Source organism: Globicephala melas, chromosome 4 (genome assembly GCF_963455315.2).
Source record: "Globicephala melas chromosome 4, mGloMel1.2, whole genome shotgun sequence".
Classification (NCBI taxonomy): Eukaryota; Metazoa; Chordata; class Mammalia; order Artiodactyla; family Delphinidae; genus Globicephala; species Globicephala melas.
The window spans coordinates 128,954,989-128,979,051 of NC_083317.1; the positions used below are offsets into that span (position 1 = coordinate 128,954,989).

The 24,063-nt window shown below is 40.5% G+C and overlaps 1 protein-coding gene across 4 annotated transcripts in view; it reads right to left on the bottom strand.

The window, feature by feature from the left end:
* Positions 1-23,361, bottom strand: part of PPP2R3A (protein phosphatase 2 regulatory subunit B''alpha) — a 222,679-nt gene extending 199,318 nt beyond the window's left edge. For 2 of the 4 annotated variants that reach the window (XM_030873423.3, XM_060298585.1), the window contains exon 1: positions 23,234-23,361. The gene's annotated coding sequence lies outside the window, so the exon portion shown is untranslated. Of the gene's footprint in view, positions 1-22,642; positions 22,719-23,233 lie in introns of those variants that run through there. The other 2 variants (XM_030873425.3, XM_060298583.2) reach the window with 2 other exon arrangements.
* Between the last annotated feature and the right edge of the window lie 702 nt (positions 23,362-24,063).

Consider the following 24,063-nt stretch of genomic DNA (forward strand, 5'->3'; position numbering starts at 1 on the left):
CAAAAGGTTGTGGCCCTGTGGGCTCAAGAGTAGTACCTAACTAAATAAAACAACCCTTGGGGTACAAGTCTGAGTCACCACCTCTAGTGGGGCTCTGTGGCCACAATTTCAGCAGAAAATTTTTCATTCAATATAATAATAGGTGTGTTTGGGAGAGCAGGGAGCTGGAAAAAAGGATGCTGAGATCAGACAGGAAAGCAGAACTGAGAACAAGGTTCAAAGGGTGACATGATGGGCATCCGAACCAAAAGGCTAGAAGCAGGTATGGAGGTTGAGCACAGAGTCAGAAATTTGAGAGCAGGAGAGCTGAGAATAAACAGAGTTATCTGCTATAATAGAACAAGTGAGGCTGTTCATGACTTGCTTTGTATTTGCTGGTCATACATGTGGTATGTCAGACTGAGCTGACAGGTCCAAGTCTAGGGTCAGGGCAGCCACCAAGCCTGCCTCACCAACCTGTCATTCAGCCTCAAGTACCCTGAGGGATATGATGAGAACCCTGAGACACTCCCAAAGTTCTTCATTCAGTTGACATTCTGCATGTGGGACTAAGGGACCTCTGTGTTCCTGTAGATGAGGTCTAGCAAGGGTTTACTTGTTATTAATTACTTACTGTACAGACAGACAACCCAGTATAGCCTGGTATATACACAACCAGAGTACCTTATGGGGGCAATAGATCTTTTTACAGATACCTTGGTAGGTGTCTGTAAGGTCCCAAAAGTGGAATGGCCATCTGACATATTTGTAGGCCATACCCAGGATATAAACTCACTAAGGGCTAACAACCCTATCTCCAAAATCTCTCTCAATTTTGACCACTTCTCATTAGAATCCTGCTAGTCTTGGCCCAAATTATCCAGCTTTCTCTCCTGCACTATCATCATGGCCTTTTAACTGGTCTCTCTGCTTCCACTCTAGCCTCTCCATACTCCAGTCATTTTCCAAACAGCACAACTAGAGGAAAACAAACCAGAGTGAATCACTCTCCTATTTAAAATGCTCCAGTGCTTACCTACTCCATTTTGAACAAAATCTAAACTCCTCTACCATGGCCTAATATAGCTCCAGAATCTGCCTACCACTTCCCTCACCTCATCTTGTACTGCTCTTCCTTGGCCTTTGTTTTGGTTCCTCCAATAGACTCTTCTCCCTTGACCAAGGCCCTGTTTCATTACTCTCTACCCCATTACCCAGTTTACTGTCTGTATCAGCACTTATCAGTACTGTAATTGTTTTATTTATTGTTTACACATTTACTGTATTTTCCCTGCAATAGAATGTAGGCTCCACAAAGGTAAGGATCCTGTTTGCTTGTTCATCACTGTATCCCAACACCAGTACAGTGCCTGGTATAAAGGAAGAACTTAATGAGGAAGGAAAGGGAAAAGGGAAGGAAGCAATTTGCTAATATACTGCCATTTCTGATTCTTTAGATGAGACTAGACTAGGAAAAAAGTCACCTTTTAAAACTAGTTTCAGGACAGACTGACTGACACCATCTAGGATGAAGAGGCCCTCTTGGACATTTCTGATAACTGCTTATCCTAACCTTCATTTTACTTAATGAGAAGGTTTAGCACATGCCTTGTACCTAAGACCAGTATCCCTGGCCCCTATCACAAATGCCCTAGCACTGAGAGGCAACATACAGAAGACGATCCACTAGAACTGCATGACTCCCTTCCAATACACACTGAGAAAGACTGCCTACCAAAGGAGGATTGATTATTTGTGTACTATGGCTAGGAAATTTCTTTTATACAAGTCTACTCATCAATATATCTCTGGTTCACCTGTAAGGGGGCTCTGTACTACCCTGATCTCCAAACTTAGCTGACACATGTCCAAATCCCTAGAGAATGTATTCCTGTATAGGCATTTGGTTACCAAAGCATCTGAGAACATTCTGTCAACCAGGTCTTAGTCCTTTAAGAAAAGTGACACATCCACACTGATAAATGGGGACCATTAAGAGCTTCTGCTGGTAGTATTATCACTCAGTACATCTACCCCTAGTGGTGTTCCTCCTTATGAATGCCCTTGCTACTACTCACCTGTGCTATGCATGAATGGCTCAAGACAAACCCAACCCCACCACTTTGGAGTGGGAGGACTAGGCCATTTGAATGTTGGCGGTTACCAAGCTAGGTGAGCTGGATGGAACTTAATGGAGCTCCCCAGTCTGATTTGTCATCTGCCTAAACAGACTTTTATCATGACTGTAGCTGGGAAACAGACTGCAGACCAAGGTATCTATCCATACCTTGACAGACATTACAGTACAGGTCTTAGGAAAAATTTTGGTTAAATTCCTAAAGTTTTAATCATTTACTTTATCTCATCTTCTAGGGCCCTCATTCCTGTTGGATGGGAATCAGCTGTAAAGATTATTGGGGAAACAAAGTTGCCTAAGGTTATAGAATGGACAGTGGGTGGTTCACTTTGTAAACTGACCTGATTTTTTTAATTGAAGTGTAGGTGATTTACAATGTTGTATTAGTTTCAAGTGATTCAGTTATACATACATATATATATATATGTATATTCTTTTTCAGATGCTCTTCGTTTATAGGTTATTACAAAATACTGAGTACAGTTCTCTGTGCTATACAGTAGGTGCTTCTTGGTTATCTATTTTATATATAGTAGTGTGTATATGTTAATTCCAAACTCCTAATTTATCCCTCCCCCCACCTTTCTCCTTTGGTAACAGTAAGTTTTTCTTGTCTGGGGGTCTATTTCTGTTTTGTATATAAGTTCATTTGTATCATTTGTTTTTATTTATTTTCTTTCTTTTAAAAAATTTTTAAAATTTAAGTATAGTTGAGTTACAATGTTGTGTTAGTTTTAGGTGTACAGCAAAGTGATTCAGTTTTATATATATATTCATTTGTATCATTTTTCTTAGATTCCACGTATAAGTGCTATCACAGGATATTTGTCTTTCTCTGGCTTACTTCACTTAGGATAATCTCTAGATCCATCCATGTTGCTGCACATGGCATTATTTCATTCTTTTTTATGGCTGAGTAATATTCCATTGTATACATGTACATCTTCTTTACCCATTCCTCTGTTGAAGTGCATTTAGGTTGCTTCCATGTCTTGGCTATTGTAAATAGTGCTGCAATGAACACTGAGGCACGTGTATCTTTTTGAATTATAGTTTTCTCTGGATATATGCCCAGGAGTGCGATTGTCGGATCATATGGTAGCTCTATTTTTAGTTTTTTAAACAACCTCCATACTGTTCTCCATAGTGGCTGCACCAATTTACATTCCCACCAACAGTGCAGGAGGGTTCCTTTCTCTCCACACCCTCTCCAGCATTTATTATTTGTAGACTTTTTGATGATGGCCATTCTGACTGGTGTGAGGTGATACGTCGCAGTTTTGATTTGCATTTCTCTAATAATTAGCGATGTTGAGCATCTTTTCATGTGCCTTTTGGCCATCTGGATGTCTTCTTTGGAAAAACGTCTATTTAGATCTTCTGTCCATTTTTTGACTGGGTTGTTTGTTTGTTTTTTTGATATTGAGCTGTACAAGCTGTTTGTATATTTTAGAGATTAATCCCTTGTCAGTTGCATAGTTTGCAAATATTTCCTCCCATTCTGTAGGTTGTCTTTTTGTTTTGTTTATGGTTTCCTTTGTTATGCAAAAGCTTTTAAGTTTAATTAGGTCCCATTTGTTTTTTTGTTTGTTCATTTCGTTTTTATTCCCACTAATCCAGGATATGGATCCAAAAAGATATTGTTGCGATTTATGTAAACTGACCTAATCTTCCTAGGAAGATTACATTTAGGAGACTATTACACTCTTGTCTTTTTTTTTGTGGGGGCGTACATATTTTATAATCTCCTCTTTTTTTTCAGAGCTCAGGGCACCAATCCATTCCTTCTTAAACAAGTCTTCTCTCCTATGTACTGAACAAGAGATATCCCTACTTCTTAGGGACCTGCCTTGTTCACAGGCAAGGCGGGACAACTTTATTGAGTCACAACTGTTTTCCAATCCCTGGTCAAGTTTAGTTGAGACACTGACTCAAGGTAGGCCAATCATGTTTTCTCTCCTAGGAACCTGGAATTGAAGCACTGGAATACTGTCAATTAGGTGAGAGCTCTGGGTCTTAAAGTCCTACAGAATTGATGGCTGAGACCACTGTTTTGGGGCATCCCACAATGAGCAACATGGCAGGAGAAGCTGGTGTCAAGAAAACAGAACACATATAACACAGAGAGAAAGAGAGAGAGGAGTATGTTCAGTTTCTAAAATTGCAGTGAACTGATGTGCTCCCTGTGTATTTTTCCTATAAATAAACTTTTTACAAATATATCTTTTTTTATGTTATTTTTTATTTTTTTGCGGTACGCGGGCCTCTCACTGTTGTGGGCTCTCCCGCCGCAGAGCACAGGCTCCGGACGCGCAGGCCCAGCGGCCATGGCTCACGGGCCCAGCCGCTCCGCGGCATGTGGGATCTTTCTGGACCGGGGCACGAACCCGTGTCCCCCGCATTGGCAGGCAGACTCTCAACCACTGCACCACCAGGGAAGCCCACAAATATATCTTTAAGTGGATATTTATTCCTTACAACCAATCATTTTCTATGACATGAAAACATACACCTTCATTGATATTCTCTCTCCATTTTTCTTTCAGCTCTTGCTTTCATAATACTCTACTGCATTCCCTCTCCTGGTCTTTCTTCATTTAATCTGTAACCAAAAAAACTTCACCATATGTAATGGATACGTAATGTGTTTTTTTTTTTTTTTTTTTTTTTTTAGCAGCCTAGAGTCTTTTGGACATTCTAATCTTTGATTATAATGGGGCAGTTGAGCAATACATGTGTCCATGTGCCTACTTTTAAGACCAAAGCAACAACATATATTGAAAGGGGGAAATCATTACCCTTCTGAAAGTGAGTGGCAATGTTGTGCTCTTCAGTTAAAGGGCCTCATTCCATGACACATCCTGTCCCTACATTCTGAGGATGGTACGTCTTTTCCAGGCTGGCCATTCTGGATCCAGGCCCAATCTGACATCAATCAGTACAATTTCAGTGATCAGGCCTACAATGCAGATCAGTGTTTCCCAACCTTTCTTGAATAATGAATGTTTTTTAAAAAATAATACTGTGAACCTCCTTAGGAATTTAAAAAATTATTTTAAAAAAATTTCTTATGACACAAGATAAAGGAGTTTTAAGTAAAAATATTTCATCTTAGTTCAGCATATTATTAAAGCTTTATTATAAAGCTCATGTGGGAAAGTCTTTAATTATACTGTTAATATTTAAGGACAAATTTTGACTTCTATTCACAGTAGATGAACTGTTTTATCATGGAAAGAAAATCACATGTTGTCAAATAAAATTGTCAAAAAATTAAAAGATGGATTAACAACCAATATCCTGGGAAAACCATAGTTCGAAAAGGTACATGCACCCCAGTGTTCACTGCAGCACTATTTATAATAGTCAAGACATGGATGCAACCTAAATGTCCATCAACAGAGGAATGGATAAAGAAGATGTGGTACATATATACAATGGAATATTACTCCGCCATAAAAAAAGAATGAAATGCTATTTGCAGCAACATGGATGGACCTAGATATTATCATACTAAGTAAAGTAAGTCAGACAGAGAAAGACAAATATCCTATGATATTACTTACATGTGGAATCTAAAAGAAACATACAAATGAATTTATTTACAAAACAGAAACAGACTCACAGACTTCGAAAACAAACTTATGGTTACCAAAGGGGATAGGTGCAGGGAGGGATAAATTAGGAGTTTGGGATTAACATATACACACTACTATATATAAAATAGATAATCACCAAGGACCTACTGTATAGCACAGGGAACTCTACTCAATATTTTGTAATAACCTATATGGGAAAGAATCTAAAAAAGAATGGATGTATGTATAACGGAATCACTTTGCTGTATACCTGAAACTAAAAGAACACTGTAAATCAACTGTACGCTAATATAAAATTAAATTTAATAAATGGACTTGGCACCAAATGTATATTGAGATGTAGGCTGAAATTTAATCCACATTATAGCAGCCAAAACGAACAAACGTTAAAAACCTGATACTTGGAATTCTTCCATTTTGAGCTTATAAAAATCAACTCTTATTTTGATAATGTGGAGGTTTAGTTTTTTGTTTGTTTGTTTGTTTTTTAAATAAATTCATTTATTTATTTATTTTTGGCTGAGTTGGGTCTTTGTTGCTGAGTGCGGGCTTTCTCTAGTTGTGGCGAGTGGGGTCTACTCTATGTTGCGGTGTGTGGGCTTCTCATTGCGGTGGCTTCTCTTGTTGCGGAACACGGGCTCTAGGCGTGCGGGCTTCAGTAGTCGTGGTTCATGGGCTCTAGAGCGCAGGCTCAGTAGTTGTGGTGCCCGGGCTTAGTTGCTCCACAGCATGTGGGATCTTCCCGGACCAGGGCTCAAACCCGTGTCCCCTGCATTGGCAGGCAGATTCTTAACCACTGCACCACCAGGGAAGCCCTGGAGGTTTAGTTTAATCAAGATAGAAGAAATGGTTTCATGCTGCTCTTTGAGAGAAGTTCTCAGCAAACATATACTTCAGATCTTTATCACCAATAAACAAAAAGCCAGTTGGACAGAATAACCCTGTATATTTTTTCTTTTTCATATTTTCAAGTGTTTAAATCTTTCCTTTTGAGAATCTGAAGTACCTAAACAGAATAAGATCAATGATAATAAAATAAACATCCAGCTATCTATAACACTAGTTGTATAGTAAGTTGAAAATGAATTCTTTTTAGAGCAAACCTCTTCCTTATTTCATACCACATGGAGTCTCTCAATTGACAATTCATTTTAGAAATGAAATCATCTGAATTTGATTAGACCCCTTCTATGTTTCATGATATTCAATACAGTATCTTTACCTTGCTATTTGTATTTGGTTAACCAACCTGAAATTATTTTCTCTAGAGTAGCTTTAAGAATAGGAAACAGCAAATGCCAATTATAAGCATGTATGAATACACATGACTTTAAACTAAGGCATGCCTGGCTAATGTTTTTATATTTAAAATGATTAAAAAAACCTTTTTATTTTGAGTTAATTATAGATTTCCAGAAGAACTGCAAAGAGAATACAGAGAATTCCCTTATACCCTTCACCCAGCTTCCTTTAATCATGTAGTTTTCTAAGTATTAGAAACATCTTGATATTTCATAAAAATTTTGATCAGATGAATGCAAATTACGTATTTCATAAAGAGCATCTTGAAATAGTTTTGCAGAACTATCATTTTTCATGCTCCTCATTAATCTATGATATCTTGACATGTGTTTCACACATGTTCCATCTTTAACCAACAATCCATTATGAGTACAAATTAAACTATACTTAAAACTAAGAACACTTAAAAACAGTATAATGGTCCTTCTTAAACTCTTCCAAACAGTAGAAGAGGAGGGAATACTTCCAAACTCATTTTATTTTATTATTTTAAAAAAATTTTTATTGGAGTATAGTTGATTTACAATGTTGTGTTAGTTTCAGGTGTACAGCAAAGTGAATTATTATAAATATACATATATCCACTCTTTTTTAGATTCTTTTCCCATATAGGCCATTACAGATTACTGAGTAGAGTTCCCTGTGCTATAGAGTAGGTCGTTATTACTTATCTATTTTATATATGGTACTGTGTATATGTCAGTCCCAATCTACCAATTTATCCCCCCCCCACTCCCTGGTAACCGTAAGTTTGTTTTCTACATCTGTGACTCTACTTCTGTTTTGTAAATAAGTTTATTTGTACCCTATTTTTTTAGATTCCACATATAAGTGGTATCATATGATACTTGTCTTTCTCTGTCTGACTTGCTTCACTCATTATGACAACTCTACGTCTGTCTATGTTGCTGCAAATGGCATTATTTTGCTCTTTTTACGGCTGAGTAATATTCCACTGTATATATGTACCACATCTTCTTTACCCATTCCTCTGTTGATGGGCATTTAGGTTGCTTCCATGACCTGGCTATTGTAAACAGTGCTGCAATGAACACCGGGGTGGGGTGCATGTATCTTTTCGAATTATGGTTTTCTCTGGGTATATGCTCAGTAGTGGGATTGCTGGGTCATATGGTATTTCTAATTTTAGTTTTTTAAACAACCTCCATACTGTTCTCCAGAGTGGCTGTACCAATTTACATTCCCACCAACAGGGTAGGAGGGTTCTTTTCTCCACACCCTCTCCAGCATTTACTGTTTGTAGATTTTTTTGATGATGTCCATTCTGACAAGTGTAAGGTGATACCTCATTGTAGTTTTGATTTGCATTTCTCTAATGATTAGTGATGCTGAGCCTCATTTCATGTGCTTTTAGGCCATCTGTATGTCTTTGGAGAAATGTCTATTTAGATCTTCCACCCATGTTTTGATTGGGTTATTTCCTTTTTTTGATATTGAGCTGCATGAGCTGTTTGTATGTTTTGGAGATTAATCCCTTGTCAGTTGCATCATTTGCAAATATTTTCTCCCATTCTGAGGGTTGTCTTTTTGTTTTGTTTATGGTTTCCTTTGCTGTGCAAAAGCTTTTAAGTTTAATTAGATCCCATTTGTTTATTTTTGTTTTTATTTTCATTACTCTAGGAGGTGGATCAAAAAAGATCTTGCTGTCATTTATGTCAAAGAGTGTTCTGCCTATGTTTTCCTCTAAGAGTTTTATAGTGTCCAGCCTTACATTTAGGTCTTTAATCCATTTTGAGTTTATTTTTGTGTATGATGTTAGGGAGTGTTCTAATTTCATTCTTTTATATGTAGCTGTCCAGTTTTCCCAGCACCACTTGTTAAAGAGACTGTCTTTTCTCCATTGTATATTCTTGCCTCCTTTGTCATAGATTAGAAGACCATAGGTACGTGGGTCAAACCCTTTTTATGAGGCCAGCAATACCCTTAATTCAACCAGACAACAACATTATAAAAAAAGAAAATTACATGCCAATATCTTTGATGAACAAAGATGAGATGAAAATCCTTAACAAAATATTAGCAAATTGAAATCAACAATACAGTAAAAGAATAATATACCATGGTCAAGTGGAATCTATTCCAGGGATGCAAGGATGGTTCAACGCCCACAAATCAATCAATATGACACACTGCATTAACAAAATGAAGGATAAAAAGCATATGATCATCTCAATAAATGCAGAAAAAGCATTTGCCAAAAATCACAATCCATTCATGATAAAAACTCTCATCAAACTGGGAATAGAGGAAATATACCTCAACATAGGAGAGGCCATATATGACAAGCTCACAGCTAGCATGAGATTCAACAGTGAAAAGCTGAAAGCTTTTCCTCTAATATCGGGAACAAGACAAGGAGACCCACTCTTACCACATTTATTCAACATAGTATTTGAAGTCCTAGCCAGAGTATTCAGGAAGAAAAAGAAGTAAAGGAATTCAAATCAGAAAGGAAGAAATAGGGCTTCCCTGGTGGCACAGTGGTTGAGAGTCCACCTGCCGATGCAGGGGACATTGGTTCGTGCCCTGGTCCGGGAAGATCCCACATGCAGTGGAGCGGCTGGGCCCGTGAGCCATGGCCGCTGAGCCTGCGCGTCCGGAGCCTGTGCTCCGCAACAGGAGAGGCCACAACAGTGAGAGGCCCACGTACCAAAAAAAAAAGAAAGGAAGAAATAAAACTATATTCACAAACGACACAGTATTACATATAGAAAACTCTAAAAACTCTACTAAAAAACTGTCAGGACTAATAAACAAATTCAGTAAACTTGTAGGATACAAAATCAATACACAAAAATCAGCTGCACTTCTATATGCTAATAATGAGCCATCAGAATGAGAAATTAAGAAAACAACAGCATTTACACTTGCATTAAAAAGAATAAAATACCTAGGAATAAAGGGTGCTCAACATCACTCATCATCAGAGGAATATAAATCAAAACCACAATGAGCTATCACTTCACACCTGTTAGAATGGCTATTATCAGGAAGACAACAAGTAATAAGCATTGGCCAGGATGTGGAGAAAGGGGAACCCTTGTGCAAGGTAAAGTAAATTGGTGCAGCCCCTAGGGAAAACAATATGGAGGTTCCTCAAAAGATTAAAAATAGAACTACCATATGATCCAGCAATTCCACTTCTGGGTATGTATCTGAAAGAAATGAAAACACTAACTTGAAAAGGTATCTGCACTCCCATGTTCACTGAAGCTTTATAATAGCTAAGACATGGAAACAACCCAAGTTGCTTTTTAAATGGGAAAAACATTTAAATAACTGGTTTATTAATTTCCAAAAAGCAATTACTGATACAGAAACTATTATTGCCTTCAATTATATGAATTGATTCTAAGATCAATTTATAAGCTAATTCTAACATTTCACATGGAAGTGGAAATGTGAAAGAGCCAAGAGAACCTTGGCTGGGGGGCGGGGGCAACAAAGACAAAGTAGTAGCAATATTTTTTCCTTAAACTGAGCAGTGGATAACAAGTGTTCATTGTACTGCTGTGCTTTACATCTTACACATGTTTTATAAATATTGTGCTGTAGATGTTTAATTTTTTTTTTTTTTTGGCGGTACGCGGGCCTCTCACTGTTGTGGCCTCTCCCATTGCGGAGCACAGGCTCCGGACACGCAGGCTCAGCGGCCATGGCTCACGGGCCCAGCCGCTCCGCGGCATGTGGGATCTTCCCGGACGGGGGCATGAACCCGTTGTCCCCTGCATCGGCAGATGGATTCTCAACCACTGCACCACCAGGGAAGCCTGATGTTTAATATTTTTAAAAAGAACAAAGAAAGAAGATCTTGCCTACCAAAAATCACAATTTATTATCAAGCTATAGTAATTAAAAGTGTGTTAATGTCACAGAAGCAAAGATCAATGGAACTAAATAGAGTCCTAAAACCAACCTATACATATATGAGAATCTATTAACTGATAATTTGACATGCCACTTATTAGAAAAATTATTATTCAAATGGATAGCCAACTGAACAAGAGTCCTCTCTTACACTATTCACAAAAATAAATTCCAGATGAATTAAAGATTTAAATTTTATATAAAAGTATAAGAAAATGTAAGATACTATGTTTATATCTTAAGGCAGGAAAGACATCCATTTAAAAGTTAGTTAAAAAAAAAGTTAGTAAAAAAAAAAAAGTAAAGTCAAAAGCCATGAAAGCAAAGATAGGTAAATCTGACATCAAAATTAAAAACCATTACTAACAAAGGGAGAGGACTACAACAGATTGGAGGAAAATGTACCATTTTCATAAATAAAGAATGAGTATCTAGAAGCCAAAGAACTCCTATAAATAAATAAAAAGTATTCACTATCTGCATATAACAGGAAAAAACAAAAATAAGCGTGCTTAAACAAAACAGAAGTTAAATTTCTCTTATGCAAAAGAAGTTGAGGGCTGGTGCAGCAGCTTGACCAAATGCTCAGAGACCCAGACTTTCTGGCTCACTGAGCTACCACCATGGTCCTCATAGTCTAGGATGGCTGGTAGAGCTCCAGTCATTACATCTGTGTTCCAATATATAGAATGTGTGAAGGGATGAGGGAGTGCCTCCTCTCTTGAAGGAGCCTTCAGAAAGTCATATCAAACCCTTCTGCTTATGTATTGTTAGCTAAAACTTACCTAGTTATACTTAGCTCCAAGGAAGCCAAAGAATATAGTCTTCTGGATGGGCAGCAATGGACCTGGCTAAAAACTGGGGTTCCTATTACTAAAGATGAAGGAAGAATGGATCACAGGAGGTAACCAGCAGTTTTTGCTATGCAGTCCGAATAGAAAAGAAAAAAAGAAATACAAATGGTCAAAAACTAGAAAAGATGGTCAACCACATGGAAATAAAAATTAAAACAAGGGGAGAGGAGTTTAAAAAACTTTTGAGAGAGGCAAAAATTTGCAAGTTGGTGAAGGCATGAGGATTTTTGTCCTCTGTTAATTTTTTACTTTTAACAAAGAGAATGTATTCTATATTCCTAGTGTAACTAAAAGTAATAAAAATATTTTATTTATTAAAAAACATAAACACATTACTGCTTTTAATTATATTACATATTATATAGTTAAATAATATTAGTATAGATACCTTGGGGACCAATTTGGCATTATCTATTAAAATTTTGATTATATGACTATATGACCCAGTAATTCCATCTTTCAGTTGTTTATACAATATAAACATTCACACATTTGCATAAGTACAAGGATGTTCATTGCAGTAATGTTTAAAAGAGGAAAAACTGGAAACAACCCAAGTGTTCATCATCAGGGGAATAGACCTACTTAATTTTTTTCATAGCACTATTACCACTATCTGAAATTACATTATTTATTTATCTACTTATTTGTCATCTAGGAAATTAGCTCATCTAGGAAAAGAGTAGAGGCAAGGAGAACATATTTATATAATACTTGTTTGGTTAAAAATTCATTAGAAATAATGCATTGTCTTTTAAAATAATGAATCAAAACAGACACCATTCCAGCCTTTAATAACATGATCCCGCCAGAAGGCCCTCATGAAGGCCTGCAGGTTTACAGACAAGCTGAGAAACAATGACCCAGATGAAACCTCTTAACCTGCTTTCCAGAGAGACCGTCATTGGACATGATCTGTTGCCCTTTTCTTTAGAGTCTGAGGCATTTCACAGTAGAATCAACACACTCTCTTCATTATGTGGAACGCTTAACTGCCTTTAATACATGGATTTCAATACTGCTGCCAACACTGAGTGAACCTCCACTCACTGAGCAGGGCCTGCCATGGGAAAGAGGTACCAACTAGAATGCCAGGAGAATGCCAAGATTGCCAAGACGTACCATGCTGACAGAAGACAAAATGCTGACACCTGAGCCACAGTGCTCGGGGCTTGGCACTGGTAGGAGTGCTGTGTTCATCAGTACTCATAGCAGGAGCATTCCAGGGCTCCATTCTCAAGGCTGTGAAACAGGGACTATGCCTGTGATCACGAAATGGAAGGGCTCAGTGTGCCTTTGCTATGATTTCTAAGTCCTTAATGACATACCCATTCACAGACACTAATCTCTGCTTTTTATTTCTAACCTCACAGACAAGCAGTTTTCAAACTGCTTAAAACAAAACAAAACAAAACAAAACAAAACTGGAGGGACTCAGTTCAAAAGAAAGCTTAAAGATGAATAAACATATGGGGGCATGGGAGAGAAATAGCCTCAATGCTCAGTCTTGGGGGGATGGGAGGAACACCCAGATTATTGAGAGATCTGGGAAGAAGAGTTTGAAATGGAAGGGAGTGCTGGGGAAAATGAACTTTAACAAAGACCTGAGAGAAGGAGCTTTGTAGATATTAGGGGAAAGCAAAGGTCCTGAGGCAGGGATGTAGCTGCTTTGTTGAAGGAAGAACAAGAACCATTTGTGACTGGGACAAAGTAAGCACAGGGGAGAGTTGTAGGAGATGAGGTCAGGGAAGTAAAAGGGGGGTTAGATTATATAGGGCCTTGTAGGTAAGTGTAAAGCCTCTGATCAGAGAACTTACTTTTAACAGGGTCCCTCTAGCTGCTAGGAGAGCAAGGACAGAAGCAGGGAAAAAGAGGCTATGACAGTAATCCAGGTGAGATACAATGGTGGTTTGGACAAGGTAGAAGCAGTAGAGATATTGGGATGTGACCAATTCTAGATACATTCTGAATGTAGAGCCAAGAGGGTTTGCTGATAGACTGAATGTGGGGTGAAAGAGAAAGAAGAGAGTCAAAGATGTTGCCAAGGTTTTTGGCCTGGGTTCCTGGAAGAATGGAGCTGCTATTTACCGAGATGGGACAGGCTGTGGGAAGAGTGGGTTTTAGAGGGGAAGAGGAGGAGTTCCGTTTTGAGATGTCTGTTAGATATCCAAATGGAGAGGTCACGTAGGCACTTTGATATCAGAGTATGAGATTCAGAGAAGAGGTCTAACTTGGAGAAAAAAATTGGTAGTCCTTGGTGGTAGGATTGGTGTATATTTAAGGTCATGAGACTGGGTGAAATGACAAGAAAATAGGGTTGATAAGGAAGAATAGAGGTTTGAGGAATAAACAGCTCTCCAATTTTCAGAGGTCAGTTAGATGATGAAAACAAAAAGACTGAGAAGGAATCACCAGTAAGGTAGGAGGAAATCCAGAGAATGTAGTACTCTGGAAGCTAAGTGAAGAAAGCATTTCAAAGAAAGGAATAATCAACTGTGCAAAATGCTGTTGAAAGGTCAAGTAAGAAAAAGACTGAAAACTTACTCACTGGAGTTAGCAATGTGGAGGGTAAAGGCCTGACTCAAGAGAGAGGACTCAAGAGAGACTGGTGGAAAGGAACTGGACTGAGTCAGTTAGACAACAGAGAGGAACAGATTTGGAGGAGGATGCAGGGTCAAGAGAGAGTTTGGACTTGTATCATAAGGCACTGTATCTCTAGTATCTAGCAAAGTGCCAAGCACATAGTGGTAACTCAATAAATATTTGTTGATTGAGGTGAATGAGATCACTAACCACTGAATCAGGAAATAGTCTTAGTTCTAGAAGTTTAAAGGCTGATACATTGATATGTGAGAATTCTTGGTTCAATAAAAAGAACTGCCTTTATTCTCCTTCAAAGCCTGAAAACTCTTTAGTTTTGAAAACTATGACTCACACACCTAGAACAGCTATCCCTAAATTTGAGAAGAGGGACTTCCCTGGTGGCGTGGTGGTTAAGAATCCAAGCAATGGTCCGGGAAAATCCCACGTGCCGCGGAGCCACTAAGCCCGTGTGCCACAACTATAGAGCCTGCAATCTAGAGCCCGAGAGCCACAACTACTGAGCCCATGTGCCACAACTACTGAAGCCTGCGTGCCTAGAGCCCGTGCTCCACAATAAGAGAAGCCACCACAATGAGAAGCCCATGCACCACAACGAAGAGTAGCCCCCTCTCGCCGCAACTAGAGAAAGCCCACATGCAGCAACGAAGACCCAACACAGCCAAAAAAATAATAATAATAATAATAAATAAATAAATTTATTTAAAAAATAAATAAATTTGAGAGGAATAGCAACAGAATTTGACAAATGGATGCTCTACAAGAAAATATACCTTTAATTTTGGATGGGTACAACATATCCAAATACCTTTTGTACCTGGGACTCTGTGACTGGCTGGATCCCAGCCCTCTAGTTATGTCATGACTCACTATGCACTAGAATGGAAGACCCTTGGTGGTTGCTGAAGGATCATACCACTCTTGGTGGTATCTGACAAGGGTCTAGTAATCAATATATAAAGAACTCTTAACTACTCAACAACAAAAAAGACAAACAGCCCAATTAAAAAACAGGCAAAGAACTTGAATAGACATCTCTCCAAAGAAAATATACAAATGGCCAACAAACACGTTAAAAGATGCACAACATCATTAGTCACTAGAGAAATGCAAATCAAAATCACAGTGAGATATCACTTCACAACCACGAGGATGGCCATAACCAAAACCAAACCAAAACCAGAAAATAACAAGTGTTGACAAGGACGTGGAGAAACTATAACTTTCAAACACTGATACTGGAAATGTAAAATGGTGCAGTTGCCGTGGAAAAGTTTGGTAGTTCCTCAAAAAGTTAAAACATAGAATCACCATATGATCCAGCAATTCCACTCCTAGGTATATACACAAAAGAATTGAAACAGGTATTCAAGTAAAAACTTGCACACGAAAGCTCTTGGCAACACTATCTACAGTAGCCAGAAGGTGTAAACAACTGAAATGTCCATCAACTCATAAACGGATAAACAAAAGGTGGTATATCCTTTCAGTGGAATTATTATTCAAAGACAGGAATGAATATTATTCAAAGAAAGGAACACATGCCACAACACGAATGAACCTTGTAAACATCATGCTAAATGAAAGAAGCAGCCAGATACAGGAAGTCTCATTTTGTGTGATTCCATTTATATGAAATGTCCAAAATAAACAACTCCATAGAGAAAGCAAGCAAACTGGTGGTTTCCAGGAAATAGGGGGAGAAAGGGATGGGGAATAACTGCTTAATGGGTACATGGCTTACTTCTGGGGTGATAAAAAATGTTCTGGAATTAGATAATGGTTATGGTTGCACAACACTGTGAATGTATTGAGATTCACTGATTGTACACTTTAAAATGATTAAAATGGTTAATTTTATGTTATGTGAATTTTAACTCAATAAAAGCAAGTCACACAGCTCACACTTGACAGATCAAGGTCATGCACTGACGAACTGACTCTAAATCCTATTACCATGCAACCACTGTTGTCTCCTTTACAAACCAAAGGAGCTCTGGACAACTTTGGCAGTGAACTTTTCCCTCCATCTATCACCATCAGGCATAGTACCTAACTATATTTGCAATAAAAGAATTCCTACAATTGCCTAAGCACATAAAAGTTTCTAAACAAAATATTTTCTTATCATAAACTCCCAGTATAAACCTTAAACCAAAGTCTGCTATTCATGTCACAAAGTCATCCTTCATTTAGAAGTTAACCATCGTGCACCTGATGAACCAATGACAGCTATGAAGGACAATCCCTTACAAGATGATACTCCTGTTTGCAAAAAGAGTACAGCAATGGGGCTTATGCCTTCAACTAATAAATACCATTCTTCACTAATAATCCTTGGCATTTTCCAACCCCTGTGGTTTCTGTTTTGCTGGTAGATCACAACTCTTAGAAACATGAAGTGTAAAACTGACCTTTAAACTCTCTTGTGCCAGACTGAGGTTGCCAGTGAGGCAGAAATGGATAAATGACAGATTGGTAGTGAACATCTGCATTACAACCCACTCCAGAGAGTCATTCTAATCCAAAGTCTTCAAGGTAACAGCATTCATACAACCTTTTGGAAACCAAAGTTTGTTTGGTGTTCTCTTCTTCTGCTTCTCTCTGAGCTCAATGAGGGCCTAATTCTCCAACTTATATCCATACCCTTTAATCACCATCAATGATAAAGATTTCAAAGTATGAGAAATGTTACATACACGCAACTGGAAAACCAAACTGCAATATCAAGTTAATTAGAAAAAAACACAGCTGCAAAAACTATCCCTAGGGGGCTTCCCTGGTGGTGCAGTGGTTGAGAGTCCACCTGCCGATGCAGGGGACACGGGTTCGTGCCCCGGTCTGGGAAGATCCCACATGCCGCGGAGCGGCTGGGCCCGTGAGCCATGGCCACTGAGCTTGCGCGTCCGGAGCCTGTGCTCCGCAACGGGAGAGGCCACAACAGTGAGAGGCCCGCGTACCGCAAGAAAAAAAAAAAAACTATCCCTAGGAATGACAGCTAGATACATATTCCCTGACATAGCCAAGTATTCCATTTTCAACATGCCAACAATCTGGTCTTTGTTCATCAGTTCACTGAAAGGATGATGTCAGGGTCACTGGAGCCCTGCTGGTCCTTAGGAGTTCTATGGCTTTCCAGATAAGAAAGAGACTAAGGGCCTAATCACCAACATCTGAGCCTCAAGGGTCCTGGCAAAATATCTCCTCAGTGAAAAGCACAAAGTCTCCAAAACAAATATAAGCAAGACCCCTCTGAAATGGGGTAGACAGGTAATCAGGCACGACTGAGATATGTCCCTGAAAAGTCAGGAGAAGCATTTGGGTAACCAACACAGACTAAGCACCTACCATAGAGACATGTAAGACACCTCCCCCTGCCTCATCACTCCCCTTTTGGTTAAACATCTCAAAAGATTTTTCCAACATTCACCATTTCCATTTCCTTACTTTCTATCCACTTCAATCTGGCTTCTGCCTTTTTCAATCTAAAACGGTTGTTGCTAAGGTCAAAGACTCCATTTGCTAAATTCAGTACATCATTTTATGTCTACATCTTTACTTGATGACTCCTCTTTTTAAAATATTCTCTTCCCTTGCCTTTCATGACACATCTTAAACTGGAATTAAATTTGAAAGTGAGTTTCTAAGACAAAAACCGAGTATATTTAAATTACTCTCGAAAATTCTTTAAATGGCCTATTAAGTAAAGCCTAACTGATTTTTGTATGCATAACTCTATACAGTAATGAACAGCATCTATGTATGCATGCATGCAAAAAAAAAAACACAACAGTAAGTATACCTGCGAAATAGAACACTTTCTTTCATCTAATTAGAAACACCTTCAAATATATTTGGTTAAGTTTGCATACCTTAAGGGCAAGCAAGGTGTCATTCCACTGTACCTCTGGCCACTTCTCATCCCTCTCCTGGGGTTACCCTCCTTGACCCAACTTTGAAATGCTGGGCCTGAGCCCTCTTCTCTTCTTAATCTCTATAGATGGTTCTCAATTGCCACTGTTCAGTGGAATCACCTGAGGACCTTTTAAAAATCCCAGGCTGCAATTCAGAGCAAGCAAACAGAAAGAGAAATTGAGGTAGGCCCCAGCATCAGTATTTTTTAACCATTCAATGTTTCCAATGTGTAGCCAAAATGAGAATCACTATTCTATACTCTCTCCCTACAGCAGGCATCACACACTCATATGCCTACACAGTCAGAGAAGAAAATAAACAAAGCAGGCCAGGAATAAGTTTTAGGGAGTGGTAGGCTCTTTGGTGGACTAGAAAGCAGCTGGGATCAGCTGTGACAGAGCTCCAATCAACTGCTCTCATATGGGAAAGCCAGCTCAGTAGTGCTGCATCTTCTCACTTTTAAAGAAAAGCTCCAAAATCTGGATTTTCATGGGAAATCTTCAGATTTTAAATTACTGGCAACTAACTCAAAATTAAACAACAAAAACCACTGTATATGAAAAACAACACACATCTGTAAACCAGATTCAGCTCTGGGCTGTGGGTGTACAACCTCTGTGCGGGGTAATTCCATCTACACCCTTCAATTTACACCTAAATATTTATATCCCCAGTCCATCACACCCTTCTGGGCTCTGGATTTGAATTATCAAATGCTTATGTGACATCTCCACTTCTCACCAGTCCCAAAGTGAACTGTAATTTAAACCACCTCAACCATTTATTCTTCCAATGTTCTCTAGCTCAGGTAACACCATTCACCTGGCTGGGTAAGTGAGAATCCTGGGCTTTATTCTATACACGTATTTCTCCCTCTCACTGCTTGTACTGTATCAATCAACAAATCCTATCAATTATGCCTCCTAAATATATCCCTTGCATCCATTTACTTCTCTCCATCTCCTCTGCTACCACCTTGGTCCCAGCTATCAGTTTTTCTCTACCTTTCCACAGTGTAGTTTTCCCTCTGTATCCATGGATGTAAACCTGCAGATATGGAGGGCTGACTGTATTACGCCATCTTATATAAGGGACTTGAGCATCCGTGGATTTTGGTATCCAGGGGGGTCCTGGAACCAATCCCCAGCAGATACCAAAGGCTGACTGTACTAGCCAGCTCAGGTAGCCATAATAAAATACCATAGACTGGGTGGCTTAAACAACAGAAATTAACATTCTTACAGTTTTGGAGGATAGAAGTCCCAGATCAAGGTCCAGCAAGGTTGGTTTCTGGTAAGGACTCTCTTCCTGGCTTGTAAATGGCTATGTTCTCACTGTGAGCACATGGCCTTCCCTTCCTCCTCTTCTTATAAGGCCACCAATTTTATTGGATTAGGGCCCCAACCATTATGACCTCATTTAACTTTAATTACCTCCTAAAGACTATCTTCAAATATAGTCACATTAGGGCTTAGGGCTTCAAAGAGCAATTTTAGGGGGACACAATTCACTTTATAACACACTGTAATCTTAGTTAGAATCAGTTTTCTCCAACATCCACCCATTTCCTTCCAAGCTATTCTCTCCAATATGACCAGAGTAATCTTTTACAACCACAAATATTTACAAATGTGTGTGTATATATATCTGACCCAACAATTCCACTTCTAGGAATTTATCCTACAAATATATTCACACACATGTGAACTAGCATATGCATAGTATGATTTGTTATAGTAAATTACTGGAAACAATTTAAATGTCCCTCAACAGAGGAACACAGTTTAAATGTCCCTCAGTAGAGGATCCATTAAATAATCTGTGTATCTATACAATGGAATACTATACAGTCATTCAAAAGAATAAGAAAACTATATATTAGAATGGAAAGATTTCCAGGATATTGTTAAGAGAACAAAACAAGGAACAGAACAGTGTGTACAGTATGCTACCATTTGTGTAAACAACAGGAGGAAAGAATATGCATTTGCTTGAATGCCACAGAAAATGTCTAGAATGATACATAAAACTACTAACAGTGGTTATCCTGCTGGAAGGTATGAGGAAAGTGGCAGCTGGGGGAGGAAATAAGACCCACTGCAGACATTCTGATCTAATGGGCCTGGAGCATGGCCCAGGCACTAGTATTGTTTTAAGTTCCTCTAGTGATTCTGATAAACAGGCTGGACTGAGAACTGCTGCTCACCGTGCCTTCACCTACTTTCCCAGCTTCATTTTGTATCATCCGGCCCCTATCACTCTCCATCCTCCAGCTATACTGGCCTCTGAATTCCCTGAAAAGGTCCTGCTCCTTCTGCCTGGAATACAGTCCCCCAAAGCTTTACCTTGTAACTTCTATTTATTCTTCAGTCTACCTCCCCTTATAGGTTACTTCCCAAAGAAACCCCTAGTTTCCAAACTAGGTCAGTACCACTTTTTGATGTACTCAGAGAACGCTGTACTTCCAGAATCTATCACAATTGTAACGAGGAACTGTATAATTATACATGTATGTGTCTGTCACTCTCTTTAGACTGTAAGGTCCAGGAGTTTAGAGACCACATCCGTGGCTTTTACCACTGTATTCCCAGACCTAAATTAAGGTCTGGCTGGCAAGGTAGGCTCTCTCTCAGATGTTTGTTAAATGAATGACTGCTCTTACCTTCAAACCCAGCAGAGTAGAAAAAATGACACAGAAGCAAATGAGGACAATGCAGTGTCATTAGTGTTAAGACAAGCAGTCCCTTTAGAACAGTGGTTCTCAACTGGGGGTGATTTTGGCCCTCCCAGGGGACATCTGGCAATGTCTAGAGGCATTTTTGAGTGTGGGTGGTGTGGGGTGTGTGACTGTTTGACTGTCACAACTGTGTGTGTATGCAGGCGGACTACTGGTAACTATTAACTAGAGGTCAGGAATGCTGCTAAACATCCTATAGTGCACAGGATAGCCTCCACGAGAAGAATTATCTGGTCCAAAATGTCAGTGGTACATCTAATTTAGAGGACGGTCATACTCAAAAGGGTGATCAATTCTATTCCAGGCAATGGGGTTTTTCGGCGGGGGGGGAGGTGGGGTGAGGAGGATGTCAAGAAAAACTTCAGAGAGGAAGTAAAGCTTTAAGCTGTGTGTTGAAGGGTGGTATGGACCATATCAGTGTATACTGTTTGCCAGAAGTAATGCGAAGCCTCTGAAGCGTTTAAAAGCAAAGTTATGGTTTGAACAGGTACCCACCTCAAGTAGCCCATACCCCAATATTACTCATCTCTTTTATTCCCTTCTTGCTGAAACGAACCTTTCATTCTCTTAGGGCAGTGGTTTCAGCTAAACATTAAGGCCAAATTAAGTCAGACTAAGATAAAGTCGTATAGCCCTTTCAATCTCCAGAATGTTAGCTGGATTTTAAAATATGCAAATACTTATGAATACAAATAAATCTTTAACTGCTTAAAGTTCAGATTATTCGTAGATAAAGCTATTTTTTGAACTCAACAGCCAGGTTGGTCCTGGTAAAGACTTCTCCAAAGCTTTCCATTTAAAAAAAAACTTCTTTCCTCTGTCCTCAATTTCTGAGCTCCCAGAGTTAGAAAAGATTCAAGTTTTTCCACAAGTATCTCATGCTATAAGTTCTTCTGCCAGAGAGGACAGGATGCAATAAGTGTGAATAAACTGTATGTATAAATTAGTCTATAGATTTTTTAAAAGGCTTTCACTAAAAGTCATGGATACTCCTGGAAGAAATGAAATTGAGGTAATTTAAAATAGTATGACCAAAAAAGAAAACGGTGTTTTACTATAACACAAGCCTGTTGCCTACTGAGCTAGAAACACACTCTGCTCTAGTACGGCTATTCTTAGGGTCTCAGACTGGGTGCTCTCTCTATGAGAAACTGAGGCCTGAGACTAACGAAGAACAAAGAAAAATGCTTGGCTCGGAAGGTTTGGGCGATGTTTTGTACATAAAAGATTTGAGGAGGAAGACTTCCTCAGATTTTGGAAGGCATACTAATCACTCTTTTTTTGCCTACGTGTTAAAAATTTTTATTTCGTGTTTCCAGACCACTTCCTAATAAGAAAATACCTTATAATTTACAAAGAGTAATTTATCCTCCCTTACATTTGCTGACCACTAAAACTGGATACAGTTTCCTTAAGCTTTACCAGAGTCAGAGGATTGGGAATAATGTGAGCATAGCAGAGTTCAGATGCAACATCAACTCCAAGGCCGGCCAGCTGGTTTCCATCGAGAGGTCCCCCAGGAGAAAGCCCCTCCGAGGCGGCGGCCGGGGTCGGCGCGGGAGTGAGACCCACCGGGGCGGCCCAGCGGCGGCCGCGGGGCAAGGCCGGGGTCAGCCCGACTCCTGTTTACCTTTGTTTCAGGTACTCCCTTTCCCAGCCGGGCCCGGGATCCCGCCCGAGGCCGCGAGCTGGTGACACATCCTTCTTTGGCCAAGTCGGGCCGAGGTTGGTCAGGGGGCGGGGAAGGAAAATAAAGGCTCAGCGCCTAACGACGTGACTCTCAGTTCTTCCAAAACGTTGGCATTTGTTTCTCTGCCAAGCTTTCCTATTAACAAGTTCCCGAGGGTTGTACGGGCGAACTGGCCCCCCAGCCCCCCGAAAGTGGGAGGGACCAGGCCGTCCCCCGCCTTCCCTCCTCCGTGGGCGCCCCCGGGACAGGCCGTTTCCACACCTCCCGGGCTGACAAGGCCCGGGACCGAGCCGGTCGTGCGGCGGCGCCCGCACCGCCTCGAACCCCGACTTGCGCGGCTCAGCAAGCAGGGCCAGCGCCGCGCTGCCCTGCCGACCCCGCCGGCCCCTGGGGCCAGGCCGGTCCCCGCCCTCAGGCCCCGGCCCCGCCCGCCCGGGCCTCCGCGCACCGCCCCCCTCCCTCGCCACAACCCGCGGGACGAACGCGGGACGCGAGGGCTCCGGGCCGCGCGGCGGGCGGCCCCACGCTTACCTCAGCGCTCGCGGCTCCTCCTCTGGCTGCTGCCTCCGCTCGCGCACACCCTTGGCCGCCAGGGCTCCGGGCGGCGCGGGATGTGGGCTGGGAAAGCGGCGCGTGAGGAGCTGAGGCCCAAGCGCGCCCCGCCCAGCCGCCCGTCCACCCCCTCCCATCCCTCAGCCCCACCCGCTGCTGTGGGCTCGGCGCCCCGCCCCTCCCGCCAGGCTCCGCCCCTCCCAGCGGACCCCGCCCACTCTGCCGGCCAGAGAGTGAAAGGGGGCACTCAGGGGCGCCGCAAGAGCCGCCAGGGCCGCTGTCCGTGCAGTCCCTTGTATGGCAGGCCTGCGGGGATGCGATTCGTAGTGCTTACTACGATTTGGCGGATGAGAGTTTCACTCTCTGATTTATTATTACTGTTATCGTTGTTGTTATCTTCATTTAGTTGTTTTGCCCTCCTGTAGCCGACTGGATGGCTCCATTGAGGCCAGAGGCGGTGGACAGGTAGCCCTCACCGCTGACCAGACACTCCCTGTCACTCCGATCCTACCTACCTGTGGCCAGCACCTGCGCCACATGTCATTATGATATAGTGAACAAGTTGTGTGAATTTTGAAAGAAGAGATATTTATTTTTAACAGTTATTGTTAAATATAACACAAATATAGAAAGCCGTATAAAACCAATGTACAACTTAAGAATTATCCTGAGACATAACACCCTTATAACCACTCCTGAGATTTAACACCATGTGAAATGGTCTGGTTTAAAACATAAATCTCATCGCGCTGGGGGGACTCATCTTGGGAAGGTCCTCTCAAAATTGCCTTCCTTGTAACTGACACAGG